Source organism: Larimichthys crocea, chromosome XVI, assembly GCF_000972845.2.
Source record: "Larimichthys crocea isolate SSNF chromosome XVI, L_crocea_2.0, whole genome shotgun sequence".
In the NCBI taxonomy this organism is placed as follows: domain Eukaryota; kingdom Metazoa; phylum Chordata; class Actinopteri; family Sciaenidae; genus Larimichthys; species Larimichthys crocea.
In genome coordinates, this window is record NC_040026.1 from 22,673,256 (window position 1) to 22,689,143 (window position 15,888).

At 44.2% G+C, this 15,888-nt stretch overlaps 1 protein-coding gene across 8 annotated transcripts in view; it reads right to left on the reverse strand.

Annotated features, from left to right (window-relative positions):
- LOC104929205 (thyroid hormone receptor alpha-B) overlaps nucleotides 1-15,888 on the reverse strand; it is a 188,901-nt gene that overhangs the window by 98,892 nt on the left and 74,121 nt on the right. For 7 of the 8 annotated variants that reach the window (XM_027289788.1, XM_019277736.2, XM_027289789.1 and 4 more), the window contains one exon: nucleotides 8,050-8,114. The exons of the other annotated variant lie outside the window; for it this stretch is intronic. The gene's annotated coding sequence lies outside the window, so the exon portion shown is untranslated. The remainder of the gene's footprint in view (nucleotides 1-8,049; nucleotides 8,115-15,888) is intronic. 8 annotated transcript variants of the gene reach the window in all.

The following is a 15,888-nucleotide window of genomic DNA, read 5'->3' on the forward strand; positions in this document are numbered from 1 at the left end:
TGGACAGATAAGGAGCGGGTTTTCCAATATTAAATATAATAGTCAGTTGCAGTCATACATCTGTCCACAGCTTCCTTTTTTCTGCCTCGGGGAGCCACAGATCAAACTACCAATTAAAGGACAATTGACTCCACCACCTGAGCCACTGACTCCGCGGGCTCGTACAATTTATTCCAAATATTATAAACGAGCTTCATTTCGATGCAGGCCTCCTCACAGCAGTGGCTGCAGCGAGAGCACCGCGGGTGCTGTCAAATTAAGGAGCTCACTTCGCTGATCACGAAGCGGCGGCGGGATTTGTCTCTAGACGACATCAAAACTCGTCTCCGCCGTTTCTGAATTAAAAACCCGAGCAGTGACAAATCAAAATCAAACAGACGACAAGCTGTCAGGCAGAGGTCACAGGAACGTTAAAAAAAGACGGCGTTTGATTGATACGGGCACGGCAGCTTCGTTTGGACGGAGAGGTGGAAGGTCAAGGCTGACTGCATGTTTCCTGAGAACAGTAAAGCACTTTATCAGCGTCGTTTCAACACTTCTAAATCCAGTAATTTAACCGTAATGTGCCGTGTTAACGAGACAAAACAAAGTATTCAAAGATTAGAAACAAAAACCGATCTGACAAACGCCTTCACACACATAAACACACACACACACACACACAGGTGTGTCAAACCACACTGGCACAATATCAGCTAAACTAACCTTGACAGACTTGGCTGAGGTTCCACACACACACACACACGGGTTGCTTTTGCCAAAAGGCACGTGGGCAATTTATGTAATTGAGATAACGCTGCCTGCTCGGCTGGCAGCGCAGAGCGAGATCAAACAAACGGCGACGAGAAAAAGGAAAAGACGCGTTGGCGCGAGCCAACAACTAAAACCAGGAAAACATGACATAACAAACAGAGTCATTAGGGAGTAATATGTGTGACACATGAGCCACAGCTGAAAGAAAAGCTTCTGTCGCTCTGATGTTATTAATGACATCACTCACTCAGAGCGCTCTGTTAATCTTCAACCGAGCATTAAGTTTAAATAAAAAATAAAAAAGTGTGAACTTGATCAAACTTTATGACACCGGGCCCCGTTATAAAGTCAACTAGACCGTGGCTCACGGTGCTGGAGGTGGAGAAAGAGGGGGTGGAGGAGGAAACACCATAATCCAAACAAGCGAGTCACGGCATGTCGAAGCTTATAGAATTGCGTCTTTAATTAAAAGGTGCAGAACACAGTTGACTGATCTGGAAGTCATCCAAATACAGTACATTGATGCATTCCTGTCCCCACCCCCTCTCTGCAACCTGCTGCAAAACATCCATACTGTACATGTTTGTGCATGCGATCCCCTGTACTGTACGTGCATCACATAAGAAGCAAGTTTCTGTCGTTAATAATAAAAAAAACTCCCCCTCCGCACGCTGGCGTGAAAACTCAAAGCAGACGGAGCAGAAAACTGTCGCGGCAGACCCACGTGGAGCGCTACAAGAGCGTCCACTGTATGTCGTGAGCCGGCGTTCCTAACCCCGGCCCCGTTAAATACTCTTCCCTCGTCTCCGCCTTTTATTGGAGTCCTCCAAAGTTCACTTCATTCGTGTGGCGAAGGAGTAGGAGTGAGCAGGGAAGACTGGAATATTTGTGGCCCGACAACAAAAGAGCTGGAATGCCCTTCTTCTAAACTGGTTAACGCTGCGAGTCTCTCAAATGTTTCTGCTCTTTGTGAGGGTTTTTTTTTCTGCCTTTGCCCCCTCTAGGAATACAGGTCTGGTCTTGATTATGGAAATGTTCGCCATATCCAGAGCTTTGTAACCATGTTTATAGCAGTTTGGACATAATAAACATGCTGACTGCAGATATACTGGCTTTTGTTTTCAGTCTCAGAGAGGTGCCACAAAGAGAGGCTTTGAAATTAACACCAACTCTTTACACCCGCACCTCTGGGTAGAGATTATCACTCGCAAGAGTACACCCTATCAGATCCTATTCAACGCAGATACACACATGACTCTGCACAGCCATAAACAGCCAGTATACAGCTATATGAGCCAGCATCTTACAGAGGCCTGTGCAACCAAATGACCCACTTTCCCCTCCGACTGAGACATAATGTACACCTCGACTTATCTGCATTGACGTGTTACTCATTAAACCCGTCCTCAGCCAGAGGTAAAAGATACTATGAGGTCTTAATCTGCTCCATACATGCTTGTCTTTATCTGTAATCCCACACAGCTGAACCCTGACGGGGCGAGAGTGACGCAAACTCTGCGGTCTCGGAGCAGAAAAGGCACCTGGCGTTGGTCGAGGACTTTGAACTTTTCTCGTCCCGTGTGAGCGACAGAACAGTGGAAAGGCCGGACTGTATATTACATATATAATGGAGGAAAGAGGAGGGGGGGGGGACCAACTGTTTGAGCAGGAACTCGTGTTCGTATCACTCTCAGCTGCACCTGTTCTGCGCCTCAACTGACACCGTCTTGGGGGAAAGACGAAGCTTTGAGAAGGGGAAACAGAGAGGGGGGCAAAATGTAACGCATGTGGCCAGTATGACTATTAAAACTTAAAACATGTCGAGCGTAAACACAGGCTTCGTTGTCGTTAACAGCAGATCAGTGTGTCCGGATTATAGCGTTAAATCTCGCAGAGAAAAAAAAAAGAGGGATTTATCAGGATTCATCACATGAACGCGCCCAGCGGATCTGTGAGAGGGGTCGGCGACAGTTTGAATTTTCCACGTTTGCGAATGTATTTATTGATTCTTTTCATCTGCGAATAAAGTTTGAGGATGTGGCGCAGGATGTGAAGCAGAAGCACTAACCCGACTTCAAGTCTTCGGTCCCCCTGGACATCAGACCGTGCTGCAGCTCTCAGTTCTGACAGGGCGGACACAAAGGTCAACACACAAACATCATTTCTCACTCAGTTTCACTGTTTTCTGGACATTTTGCACCATAAGTCATGATTCAGTTTGCACTTCCTCCGTACAGACTGTGACTTCATTCATCTACGTATATATGTTTTTATCAGTATTTCTATTTGTGTAAGTTTAATTTAAATTCATCTATCTATCTTCTAGACCACAACAGACATTGACATTGCATCTACCTGTAATTTTAGTCAGTTGATTGATAGTTTAGTCGGTAATTAGCAACAAAATTCAATGTCATTTGGACAAAACTTTGTGTAGCATAGCACGGACGCAGGCTGCAGGCAGCAAATTTGCATACGCCAACAAACACGGAGGACAGTGAACCTCACACAGGACGGGGTGACTCTGAACATCTGAAGGACTCCGACACAGAGCGAGAAACTCGTACCGAAAACGACGCGCTGCTTCGATCACGTGGACAGCGACATCGCGATGCTGCAGACCGGGCCACGCAACACAACCCATACACCAGCGACCTCTTTTATCACCTCCACAAGAATCACGTCGGTACAATCGAGACAAAGGAAGGAGACATCGGCTGCCGCTTTTATCTGAAAGTGTAAAATGTAACGTAAAACAGACCTTTCCATGTGATCATATTATATCAGCTACGTAAGAATTTGACTTTTGAGTCCAGAGACACGATAACAAATTACATGTAACTCCAAATGCCATACCATAAAACCAGAGTCTGTCATTTAATTAACAGAAAACACGTTATGTCGTGCTCTGAATTGTTTTCTGGATATTTAATTATCTCTATCAGGATATGAGATTTCGGTCATATCACGCAGTCCTAATGTGATTACCACAGATGTCGCTTTGATTCATACTCCCCTCGACCATGTTTCATTACCATCTACAGTATATCAGATGTCCTATCAGGCTCTGTAATTAGAAATTGGCAGGTTACACAATCCCCCTCAGACCTCACCAACATGTAACTGCCATCGAGGGTTCAGGGCGCCGCAGCAGCAGACAGGTAATTGCTAAACTCCAGCAGCAGGTAGCGGTTTAACGTCTCTGCGCTTTTAATGTGCAATAAAGTCGACTTTGCAAACATCCTGGTGTCGTGGGTCGGCTCAGAATACGTTAAACATTCTGTCTGTATGCAGAGCTGCAGAGCTTGAGGGCTGAAGGAGACGTTTACTTCATTTCAGTATGTAAATGTGCTAAAATGTTAAAAAAAAAAGCTGTTCTGGTCAAACTCGGTGAAACCAGAGCTCCCAGTGAAACCTGTGAACTCTGAACAATGCGCCCAGTCTGGTTTGCTAAAAAAGAAGTCATTCATTGTTAGTTTGAAACTGGATAACTCTTGATACAATCATATCCGTTTCACACCATGATATCTAGTTGGCCGTCTGACAGGAGCTTTTTCAGGAGATCCCAGCGAGGAACTCGGCGATATATGCGTGCTGAATATAACTGTGATCACAGGTTACCGTGCAGAGGTCAAAGGGTCAGTGCCGCTCCGAGAACAAATTGCCCGTTTTTCCGCCTCCGTCAGACCAGACTCTGTAATCAACGTGTCGATCTTGTCTCGCCTCCTGTCACGGCCTAAAATCCACAGTGTGATGAATCAAAGCGCGAGAGATTTACTTTGAAAGAGGAAAAGACAAGAGATGCAGACAGCCGCGCAGGTGCCGAACATTTAAAATGAATGTCAGAGTTGAAAGGGAACACATCGAGACTCAGACGCTGAATATCTGACGGCGTGTTTGAAGGTTGAACACATCAATCTTTTACACTGACTTCCCTTTTTTTTTGGAGCTGGACAGCAAACATGGACGTGGCTGATAGTATCAACACGACTGAGTTAGATAAAGAACAAAAACTCTGTGTAGAGACATGCCAGTTAGATTATTTTCAGAGGTAGTTTTTCCATTTGTGTGGCAAAGGAGTGGTTTGTCCTATAGACTATGAAATGTACTGTTAGTTAGGCGTGTGCGTTGCTGAATGCTTATCAACACATGAAGTTAAACTAATTATTAATATTTTATTAAAGGTCCCATGGCAAGAAATCTGTTACCGACGGTTCGTCTGACTCTGCGTCAGTCAAAAAATCAAACTTATCTCACAAGAATGAGGCGGACATGATCGAGACTGATCTAAGCTGCTGCTAAATCCTTTAAAAAATGAACATGAGCTGATTTATTCGACCTCTCAAATATTGAGCATCAGCTGCAAAACTCCAGCAGTGAACGTACTTCAGGAGGCAGTAAAAGGAACTGATTAAATACTTGAAAGAAAAACGTTAAATATTTTGCTGCCTCCTGCTTCTCGATTGTTGCAGTAGCCTAAAAATCACTTTGGGTTGTGGATTACTCACAGCACAAAACAAGCGAGTGCACAAATGTGATTTAAAAGAATGCAGCTTGGTGCCAATCTAAACAAGTCCTGGAGGCAAAACACATCCAGCAGAAACTTTGACTTCAGCGTTACCTTTGCCCGCCAATCAACTCCGGTTAAAATAAAAAAACATCTCTGAGTAAAGCAATCATAACCAGGAACAATATTACCCAACATTACACCGCACAAACACTTTCGACTCTCTGGTGGTTTCCACTTTTCCGCTTGAGCCTTCCTCCTGACCCCGAACAGAGCCGGTCTTTAATACGCTATGTTGATCCGATCGCTCTGAGAATGAATGAAATAACAGAGTATCAGCAGCGAGCTGCAGAAAAAGAGGAACGTTTTGGTGTTTTGCTGAGAGGAGGCAAAAAACCACTTCCTTTCAGTGAAAGAGAGAGCTGTCCAAGAAACCGCACGGTTTCATGAAATACCACCCACTCGATCTCGGCGACGCTGCAACCCTGACGTTACAGCTGCACCGCGTTTACGCCGCGATGCAATAAAGGAAGAGCCAGATGCATCACGGCGTCACGCCTCCGAGGCTGCATTGCGCAGGTAAACACAACCACATGAGGACAGACTGACTCAAGCTGGTGTTAGCCGGCGTCATCACTGAGTTATTGTTTCCTTGATTCCTGGAAACATCATTTAGCAACATGCTAATTAATCCCTGGCTTCCTCGCAGAGTAAAACAAAACAGTCAGTACTCTATTACGTCTAGACGCCTGAGAGGCTGAAGGCTGGTTATTAGGTTAGTTTATTGATTGCCAAGAAGAGAGATGCTTACTCAAATGTCACAAACAGAAAAAGGAGACAGACACTAATACAGCGACAGCTTGTGCGCACATCCGTCTGACTGTAATGGTTTCATTTTAAATGTCACCGCGTCTCTCTTCTGCGGCATTAATGGTCATAAAAGCTCTCGTCTTCCGGTTACTGCTCGGGCCTGATCTGAAGAAATTCAATTCGCTCAAACTGAAATTGAGGTTTAGTACTGGAGCTGTCCAAAAGCGTGCGCTGGGATTACCCGGGCCAGGTGGTGAGTCAAACCGTCAGAGAATAAAAGTAATTCAGCCGCTGGCTCCGAGCCCACTCACAGTTTGCCCATCCGGCTTTTTATGGATCCCGCCTCCCCGGCCCCCGGCAGCTTAGAGACGACCAGTGTGTGAATTTAAATGTGTGTTTGTGGATGTTTGTACAGATTTGTGATTATGTGTGTGTGCGTGTGTGTTTATATTTGTGTCAGTGAATGTGTGCCCAAGTGGAAGGAGGAGGAGGGTGTGTGTGTGTGTGTGTGTAATCATTGGTGTGTGTGTGTCAGAGCGGGAAAGTGATTCCCCTGATGGGCGTGACAGCTGTGCAGGGAGTGGCTCAGCTTGTTGTCTCTGCCACCTGAGAAGCACGAGGGCTGGATGAGTGCAGCATCCGCGCTGACCTCTCATCCAACATGCAGAACACTCGCTGTCACTATCACAGGCTGACGGTACAAACAGACATATTTACACACTTCGTTAATGCTGTGAGGCTGCAGATGTAGTTCAGACTTGTCTCACCTCACCAAATCGTGCAGAAGTTGTTGAACGCCAACCCTGCATACGTCTCCCTGATTGCGGAACGTCAATTTTCTTTTGTTGAACTCTCCCAACTCGTATCAATCAATTACTAACCTAAGGTTCGCAATCAGGAGCCAGTAGGCGACACTTGTTACTCTAACGCACATACACAATGCGATCAACATTTTATATGCTGTTCACCTCATGTTCAGGTCGTGGAAATTAAATCAGGCTGCCACTCAAAACTGCTTCTGTCTTCTCATCCGATAAAAGGTCAGCGTTGACTTCTGATGTCTCCGTTAGCGAGAAACGTAGGAGTCACGATCGATGACGTTGCCTCGGTTGCCCGATCGTGCCGCTTTGCACTTCACAACACAAGAAGAATCCGACTTTATCTGCGTCAACATGCTACCCAGCTCCTGATACAGACTGTAACGCCCTCCTGACCAGAACCAGATCCAGAACCAGGCAGGTTCATTCTCCCGGATGCTGCACAGTGAATATTTAGGATTTTAGGATCACTCTGCTTTGCACTGGGTAGGATTGTGTGTGACAATAAACTCGATTTGATACAGTATGAAGCATGAAAACGAGATATGAACCCCGCTGTGAGGCGAAGGTGTGACCTGTCAGTAAGGCGTGTGAGTGCAGAAAATCTTGAAGATGATTTGCCAGTGTGTCCGTTTAATGTGGATTCAGCTCAGTCCTCTGCATAAAAGCGCGGGGACGTGGACATGTTTATCCCTCCTTCATGAGCACATTTCAGAATGCAGCACACAAACTTGTTGCCTATCGGTGCAACCCTGGTGCTGTTCGCTGTGTTCAGCTCTCCTGAAAGAGAAGCTGCACACTCTCTGTGTATATTTCATGAATCCGTGTTGCCTCTCTGATCATTTTCCCGGTTTACTCGACACTTCTCGACAGGTACAAAAGCGTGGGAAGCTGACAAACATGGCAGTGAGCTGTACATATGCTCTGGAGCTCAGATGTACTGTACATACAGTAACCAGAGGCGAAACCAAATTTGATATCTGCACCTGTGGAAACGAGACACTGTGTTCGAGCACAGAAAAAATAACAGTGAGCCCACGTCCAGACTCTTTTGACTTGGTGACACTCTTCAGGTAACTATACACTCGCAGATCTCTCTGATGTCGCTTCACACTTAATTAAATATGTGCAAAAATGTCAAACGGCGGATGTGTTTCTCACCTTGGTGGTCGCTCGTCTTCACTCCAGTGTTGTGTCTTTACATTTGATCCCAGCCTCATGGAACCCTGTAATCAGAACAGACAATCTGTGATTCCTTCATGCCTCTGCCAACAAAAGAAAAACATCGAGCGGGCCAAACACTCCGGAGAGTCCAAAGGCTTACACAGGCGATCCTGCGAGACAAGAGTTAGCCAAATCCTACAGATAGCTGCAGCTCTGCACGAGGAAATCCACATGGCCACTGATGCATGCAACTGCTGCCAAGTCAGGGATGCCATGGGAGGAGTCTCAAGAGTTCAAGAGAGGAAAATCCCAGAAGGAGGTGCAAGGGTTTCTTGTCTATGCAAACCGGTGTTAGATTTTCATGTGACCAGCTTACCGCTAAAAGGCTTAGCAGTCTAATCCTTTAGCCAAATGAAGTGTCTAACTTAAGGCTTAGGCCGGCCAGAGGAATCAAAGGGAGTCTATAGTATGGAGCGTTCTAGGCTTTCAAAAGGCGACGAGTACACTATCTGTTCAGAAATGCATTATTGGGAAGCCCGATGTGCTCGGTATCAGTATTCCTTAATCATCTCTTCAGCTGCTTCGTGCAACAAGACTCGTTTGTTTCAGACCGCAGAGCTGGGTTACTTTCTAGTTTTCAGCTTAAGCCTGTTTGATTTGATTGATGTGAACCGACTGAACCGGAAACCGTTCTGTCAAATCAAAGACAGACAACTCTGAGCTATGTCGAACGTTTATTGACGTTCAACGCCGGCGGTGTCAAGAAATGTAACAGCCGCGTCACTAATGATTAAACCTGTGTGCATGAAGCAGCATGTTCTGAACAGAGACTCAAACTTAAACTGGTCCAGCAGTAGGCATTGTGGGAAATGTAGGCCGCAGAGTATCATTACAGCTGAGCAGGTAGCGGTGGTGGGGTGGAGTCAAGCAGTTGCCATTTTTAACCCTTTCCCTGACAACTAACACGTCTCTCACTGCTCATCACATCTGCTCAGTTACAGTCAGTAAGTTGTTTTAATCTGGCTGACTGCCGTCTACTGCAGGTAACAAACTAACTACCTCATACAACCCCATTTAAAGACACCTGAACTATCCCTTAAAGGTCCAGTGTGTAAGACTGGGGGGGCTCTATTATCAGAAGAAGGCAGACATGGAATATAATATTCATAACTATGTTTTCATGTATGTATAACCACCTGGGAATATGAATATTTTCTGTTTTTGTTGCTTAAAAATCCTTATATATGTACAGTGGGAGCTTTAATACAAACACTTGTGAACAAATCTTTTGTTTCCTGACTTTTATTGTGAAACATTTCAACAGGTACAACTCCAGTCTCGTTTATGATCCTCGTTATTTTATTACGTGTGCAGCGCCTAGTGGTAAAATTCAGTTTTACCTGCATAAGCTTTAAAAAAAGATTCAAACCGGTTTGTGACTTCACACATCAGCCAAAGCCGTGTTATTCACACCTGAGCTGCTAGAATAAATGAACAATAAAATAAATGCTTCAGGCTACATTAAACTGGCAGCGTGGCTATCCGACACAACGTAACATTCTTGGCAACAAAAGAGAATAATTAGCAGTCACACCTCGACAAATAACGTCGAGGTGAGGACTGTGCGAAGCTGCGTAACGGCTGACTAAACGTCAAGAACATTATAGCTGGGAAAGTGCATCCACACTTGGCGTACCTGTGCAGAAAGCTTTATTATTTTTTTAATAACCCCGTCTTTGTGCGCCGACTGAAGCTGATATTACATCGTACATCACGTCCAATCATCTGACGCTGAGCAGAACCCAAATCTGTCTCTTTGCATCGCATCAAATAAAGTGGCAAATTGAATAATGTTTCCCATCTGCGGCTCCTCACACACGCCATGAACACATGTACACAGTCAGACACGCAGACTGTTTACATGAAAACATATGTATCAGTAAACAGAGAAACACACACATTGGAGCTTCACACTAAAATGACCTGCAGTCTTTGTGTTTTTTTATGACTTTATTCATCATCAAGTTAAAGAATATCCGAGCTTTAGCTACATTTTTCACGACGTGAGGAAATAAATCGATACAGCTGTCAAAAAAACAATATTTCCGTGTGTGTTGACGTGTGACTCGCAGCCCTCCCGCGTGCTCACTCATCAATTAATCCTCGAAGAACAGTCCAGCGGTAATTCACTTCCTACGTCGCCCTCCCTGCATGGGAAATACTTTGAATGTTGCGTTTACACAAAGCAACTAAAGAAATCTACTCCTGCCTCTGAAGACCAACTCATTTAATTTAAATCACTCAGAAATTCAAAGTTTTGTTGTTAGAAATCCTTAATAAAAGTTTCTATCTAAGCCTGGACATGCAGATACACACTCACACGCCTATATTTAGTTCTTCAACATTCATTCATTAATTTCGTGTCATTCAACAAGTTTAGCTTCATACACACACACACATCATGACATGACATGACCGCTGGTTGGCTCCGTCATCAAAAGAAACATGACAGTCTGTGCGTTTGATGCTTCTTCAGAACATTCAAAGGATTTTTACTTGAAGCGTCTTATAAATCTGTAACGTCGTTAAATGGTTTAAACAAAGAATGCATTCGCTGCTAAATGCAGTTCCTGGTCAGGGGAAACATATTAGATTAGTTACTGTACACTGGATTAGTTTATGGCATGCTTTGATTAACAGATTCCCAGTTACAGGAACATACATAAGGAGGAGCACATTTCACAAAGTAGCGAAGCTTATCAAGGGTTTAACAGAGCACACAGGAGAGGTCAAAGGGCTTCAGCCTCTTCTAAAATGATTTTTAGGTTTGAATTAGTGGGATCTATGGTAGACTAAAGGTCTGAGCCCAGACTCCATCGCAGACCTCGTCCATAAGTCTAAAACGTGCTCAGGTGAACGTCTCCGACCCAACCCCGGTTAGCGGCTATGGCCGTTCAGAGTGGCCGTGCATCTGATTCACTCCGGCTAATCCATATGCTAAGCCAGCTCTCAGCCACTCGCTGAGGGATAAATATGCATCGGCACAAACGGGACAGATAAGAAATCCAGCTGCTTGGAGGCACATCGAGACTATATAACACATGGGAAAGCTAAGACCAAAGGATGCTGCTTGACGTCTGGACAGATTCAGAATCTTTATATTATTCTTTAATCGGAGAGATCCTGATCTGAATTTAAAACTAATTTTATCCAGGCAAAGTTACGCAGTATACACCGTTACGCAGATGATACCTTATTATTTTTTAAGTCAGCACTGGGTTCGTCCACTTCTAAATCCTAGACTTTTTTGAATGAAAAGGTGAAGGAATGGCGAGTGGATGGAGCAAGGAATAAGAAATACTCAAACTACAGAATTATATATATCCCGTTGATTTCATTGAATCTAACTCACTGTAGTCAAGCAGCAAACGTTAGGTGACAAAGAGTAAATACTACCCATTTCTGAGTGAGCTAAATATGTGAAAGTATTCTTGCATATCAATTTTGATACACAGGCTGTTGATCCTTTGCTCTGCGGACCTCTTTAAACAAAATCGGGGCTATAAATTAAGTACAGTCGTCCCTCGCTATATCGCGGTTCAGTTTTCGCGGACTCGCTGTTTCGCGGATTTTTTTTGTGTCATTTTGCATGCTTTTTTTTTTACAGCGTACTGTACAGTATGAACGCGCATTGTGTTCTGCGTCCTGATTGGCTAAGTGAGAACCGCACGTGTGTTCTGCGTCCTGATTAATTAAGGGAGTACTGTACAAAATGCGTGTAAAAAGGTGTATAAAAGTGTGTGGTTAGGGGTTTTACGGCCTTAAAACATGTATAATAATTGTAAAACTTACTTCGCGGATTTCGTTTATTGCGGGTTATTTTTAGAACGTATCCCCCACGATAAACGAGGGACCACTGTATACCAACTTCTGCAGGCGCCGCTCCAGGTACTGTAACTGTGAATGTTATCCAGCTCTGTTCTGCACCCTGCCCTTATTGCATTACATTTTTCACTGTAACACTAATGGGAGTGTGAGTGCGACTGTGTGTTCTAACACAGTCGTAAAATATTACTACCAGGAGTAAACATCATTATTTCAGTCATTTGTTTGAGCAAATATTTGATAAGCTGCAACATGTGATATGAGCCATTCACGTTAATATTCCTGCCTGTGAGTGATGATGAAGTGTGAACACTGACAGGCACAAAATAAAAAACAGATGCAGACTTGTCTACGTAAAATCTATATTAAATATTGTTTCCTTAACTTTGCACTCTGGTGACTAGGAAGAGAAAGGGATTGAATTATTTGGCCCAAGACGTTACACGCCTACACATGAGCTCCAGTCTTGTGACATGCTTTACTGCACAACAACAACACACACACACACACACACAGCCACACCAAAAGGTTGAGGCTTGATTTCAGGGTTCAGCAGATGGCCATGACAGATTAAGGTATGGGCCCCAGAGCAGGGTTTTAAAAGCATTAAAGAATATTAGTCGTTCCTTGAACTGAACTGTGACCACTGATCACAATCTGTACATACGAGTAAAAAATCAACACGTTTAAAACCAGGATGCAGATTAGTGTGTGTGTGTGTGAGGTTACCTCTACTAAAATGCAGGAGGCTTTATAATAGTGTATGCTTTATTTTGAGTGAGATAACTTCTGTTTGTTTGTTTGTCTGTCACCATAAAAGTAACATCCTTTGGATTTTCCTGGAAAAATCCGTGACAAATCCTTTACATATGAATCAGTTTACAGACTGCTATAGGCGACCGAGTAAGTCGTAGAGGGGCTCATCTTTTAAGTTCACCAATTAGCATTAAAAAGTGATCTTCTTCATGTGGCACCTTTATTTAAATCCAAAAAAACAAAAAAAAAACAAATCCAACTCATGCGAAGACAAAAAGAGATTCTTTGCACCAGATTTTAGCTACTGGCTACTTTCCATGTGCAGTTGCCGGGCAGACAGACACAAACACTCCAAAACACAAAACAGAAATGTAGAAGCAATGTTTGGTTTGAGGGGGAGGTACAGCTGTAATTATTTGTGTGTGTGCAGATTAAACTGCAGGACGCTTTAGAGGTGCATATTTCTGTTGTTTTTCAGGGTTAAGACTTTCTCAGAGCTCATTTAAACTGATTTTTGCACCTTCCCTCTCCTGCCATCGCTGACGATATCTTCAACCGTGAGTGTGAATCATCCACTGTCGACAGACTCGACTGTCAAGCGACCAAGAAGTGACAACGTCGCAGAGCGCCGTGTTAAAAGACGGCGAGCGCTTAAGAGGAAGTTTCAAAGAGCCAACAAACCACTTGGACGACAGGACGGCGGATGTGCAGCTGAAAAACAGAATGAAGGAATAAGTGAAGCATTACTCGCTTCGTTCTTGGACAAACCGCGTAAAGAGGTGAGATTTATGTCGTACTGGAAGTAACGCCGTGATTCATTTCTAGAGGAAAGGCTTCAAGAATGAGGACGAACAGATGAATCCACAGACGATGTCGATTTTCTTTAGAAAGGCTCGAAACTGAGAAAGAGTATTCATATTTCATGAATGGAGCTCTTATTTTCAAGGAGTCTAAATACGTCTAGACTCTATGCTCCATTTATATAAGGCTGCTCATCTGCTCTGTAATCATCCACTTAATAGTGAGAGGCGGAGGATTGTTGATGAAAAGCAGAATTTAAATACCTGCCTGAAGAAGAAAACTTCCCGTTCTCATGCAGAGCTGCTTCGTATTTAACGGAGGACTGTCACTTTCTTTGCCTGCGACTTTGACAGAGTATGTCGAACGCATTGGTATGCCCATCCTGCAGACAAAGATTTTTGCAGGCAGACTGTGATGCTTAATCTTCACAATGAAAAAAAAATCCCCTCTTGTAAGACGACAGGCATCTCCCCAAAGAAATCTGACGTCTGGGACGGAGCTGTGTGTCAGATTATATATTTTCCATTTCCTTTTTCAATTTTAAAATGAAACTGGACAGAATATATGGAAGAAGACACTCACACCTTTAGCATGTTTTCATCTTTTAAAGCTGTGGAGAGGTGAGATGTGTGGTTTGTGCTGAACGTAGTGATCTGATTCAGAAACAAAACAACTTTTTACCTCACTGATGTTTATTGATGCCGGCGCTCGCTCACTCTCATTCACTGTCTACGTCGCTTCCTCCCTCTTAAACTGTCAGACAAAAATCTAATTAAACTTCTTCATGTGTCTATTTTGCAGTGTGAACTGTCACACTCACAAAGCCAGAACACAACAGGTAGAGCCACACGCCACTGTTCTAGCCAGCTGATTTTCAAAATAAAACGCCACAGAACAGCCAAAAGCAAAACAATTTAACTAATAATGTAGCAAAGTAGCATTAACGTGGCATGTTTACATATTTAGAAGCACCTAAACCAGGAAAATGACCAGGCATGTTTACATATTTAGAAGCACCTAAACCAGGAAAATGACCAAATGTGAGCAAGTTAACAAAGTCTAGTAGGTAAACGCTCCAGGTGGGGTTGAAGTCGCACGGAGGACGAACCAAAATAGCCGAAACGGTCGACCCCCACTCTGCGTCCTGAAACTATTTTGCTGACTGAACAACCATTTGTCTTTTTTTTTGTGGCAAAAATGCCACAAACTGAATCTCTCTTTTGGTTTTGGACAGACTGAGAGGTATGCAGGCGTCACCTCGGGCTGTGGGAAATGTTCACAGGCGTTCTGCACAAACTATTAATTAAGAATAATGACCTCGCCCTCGTCTCTTTACAGCCACCGTTTGAATAAATCAGATTGTTTTAATGCAGTGCGCGCTGTGGGAGGTTCCAGCTGAATGAATTCTGCGGGGATGCCACCTGCAGTTTGTTTCCGAGAGCCGCCGCGACCACCGCTGCCGCCGCCGCCGCCTTACGACTACGATCAGGATTTTCCTAATGGAAGTGCTCTCGATGCCATAGAAAGGCCTCAAACAGGAAGTGTTGCAGGCTCGCTGACACTTTGCCAAAACCACCCGCTGAATCACATCCATCTGTTTGCATATTATGCAAATCACCCCGAGTTACTTAAGTGCAATGTGTGTTGATCTGCTGCTTCCCAGATCAGCTTACGATCTACTGCGGCACATGAGCATCGCTGGGCGGTCAGCTGACGGAGTAAACTTTATTTCTACCTCGAAACGGACGAGCTCTAATCCGACTCTTTGTTCCCGCGTTTACAAGTCATTTCCACACGGGATTAATCCACCTATTCACTGAGCTCACACACACACACACACACACACACACACACACACACACAGTGCTGTAACCGAGCCAATGTGGAGATTGATCAGCTGGGCTGCGTCCAAATTAAAGCCTGTCCTCTGCAGACATGCCAAGCATAATAACTCTCTCCTCTCTTTGTACTTTTCCTTGGCCGGAGAAAGTGGAGGGAAAGAAAGAAAAAAAAAAAAAAAGAAAGCATGCATGGTGCATGGGAGAAAGAGAAAGCAGGAAAAAGAGGTGCAATTGGATAATGTCTTGACACCCATCGCAGAAAAAGGAATGCCTGGCTCTCAGATGTCTGACCCATTTTCTGCTCACTCGCTCGCTCGCTCACTCCTCTCCTCATTTCCTTCCTTCCTCCACAGTAAAGACGCCGTCTGACTCCCCAAACCTAACAGACGAGGCTGCGCTCGCACTGACAGTCTGTGTGTTCAACTGTACGTGTAATGAGAGGCATGTGCTTCAATAATCAATTATTCACCGGCTTCTAATAATAAAATGTGTTTGCTGAGTTTACGAATGATTTCCCCCCCCGTTAGCGTCGATGCATATTCTCAGTAACCAA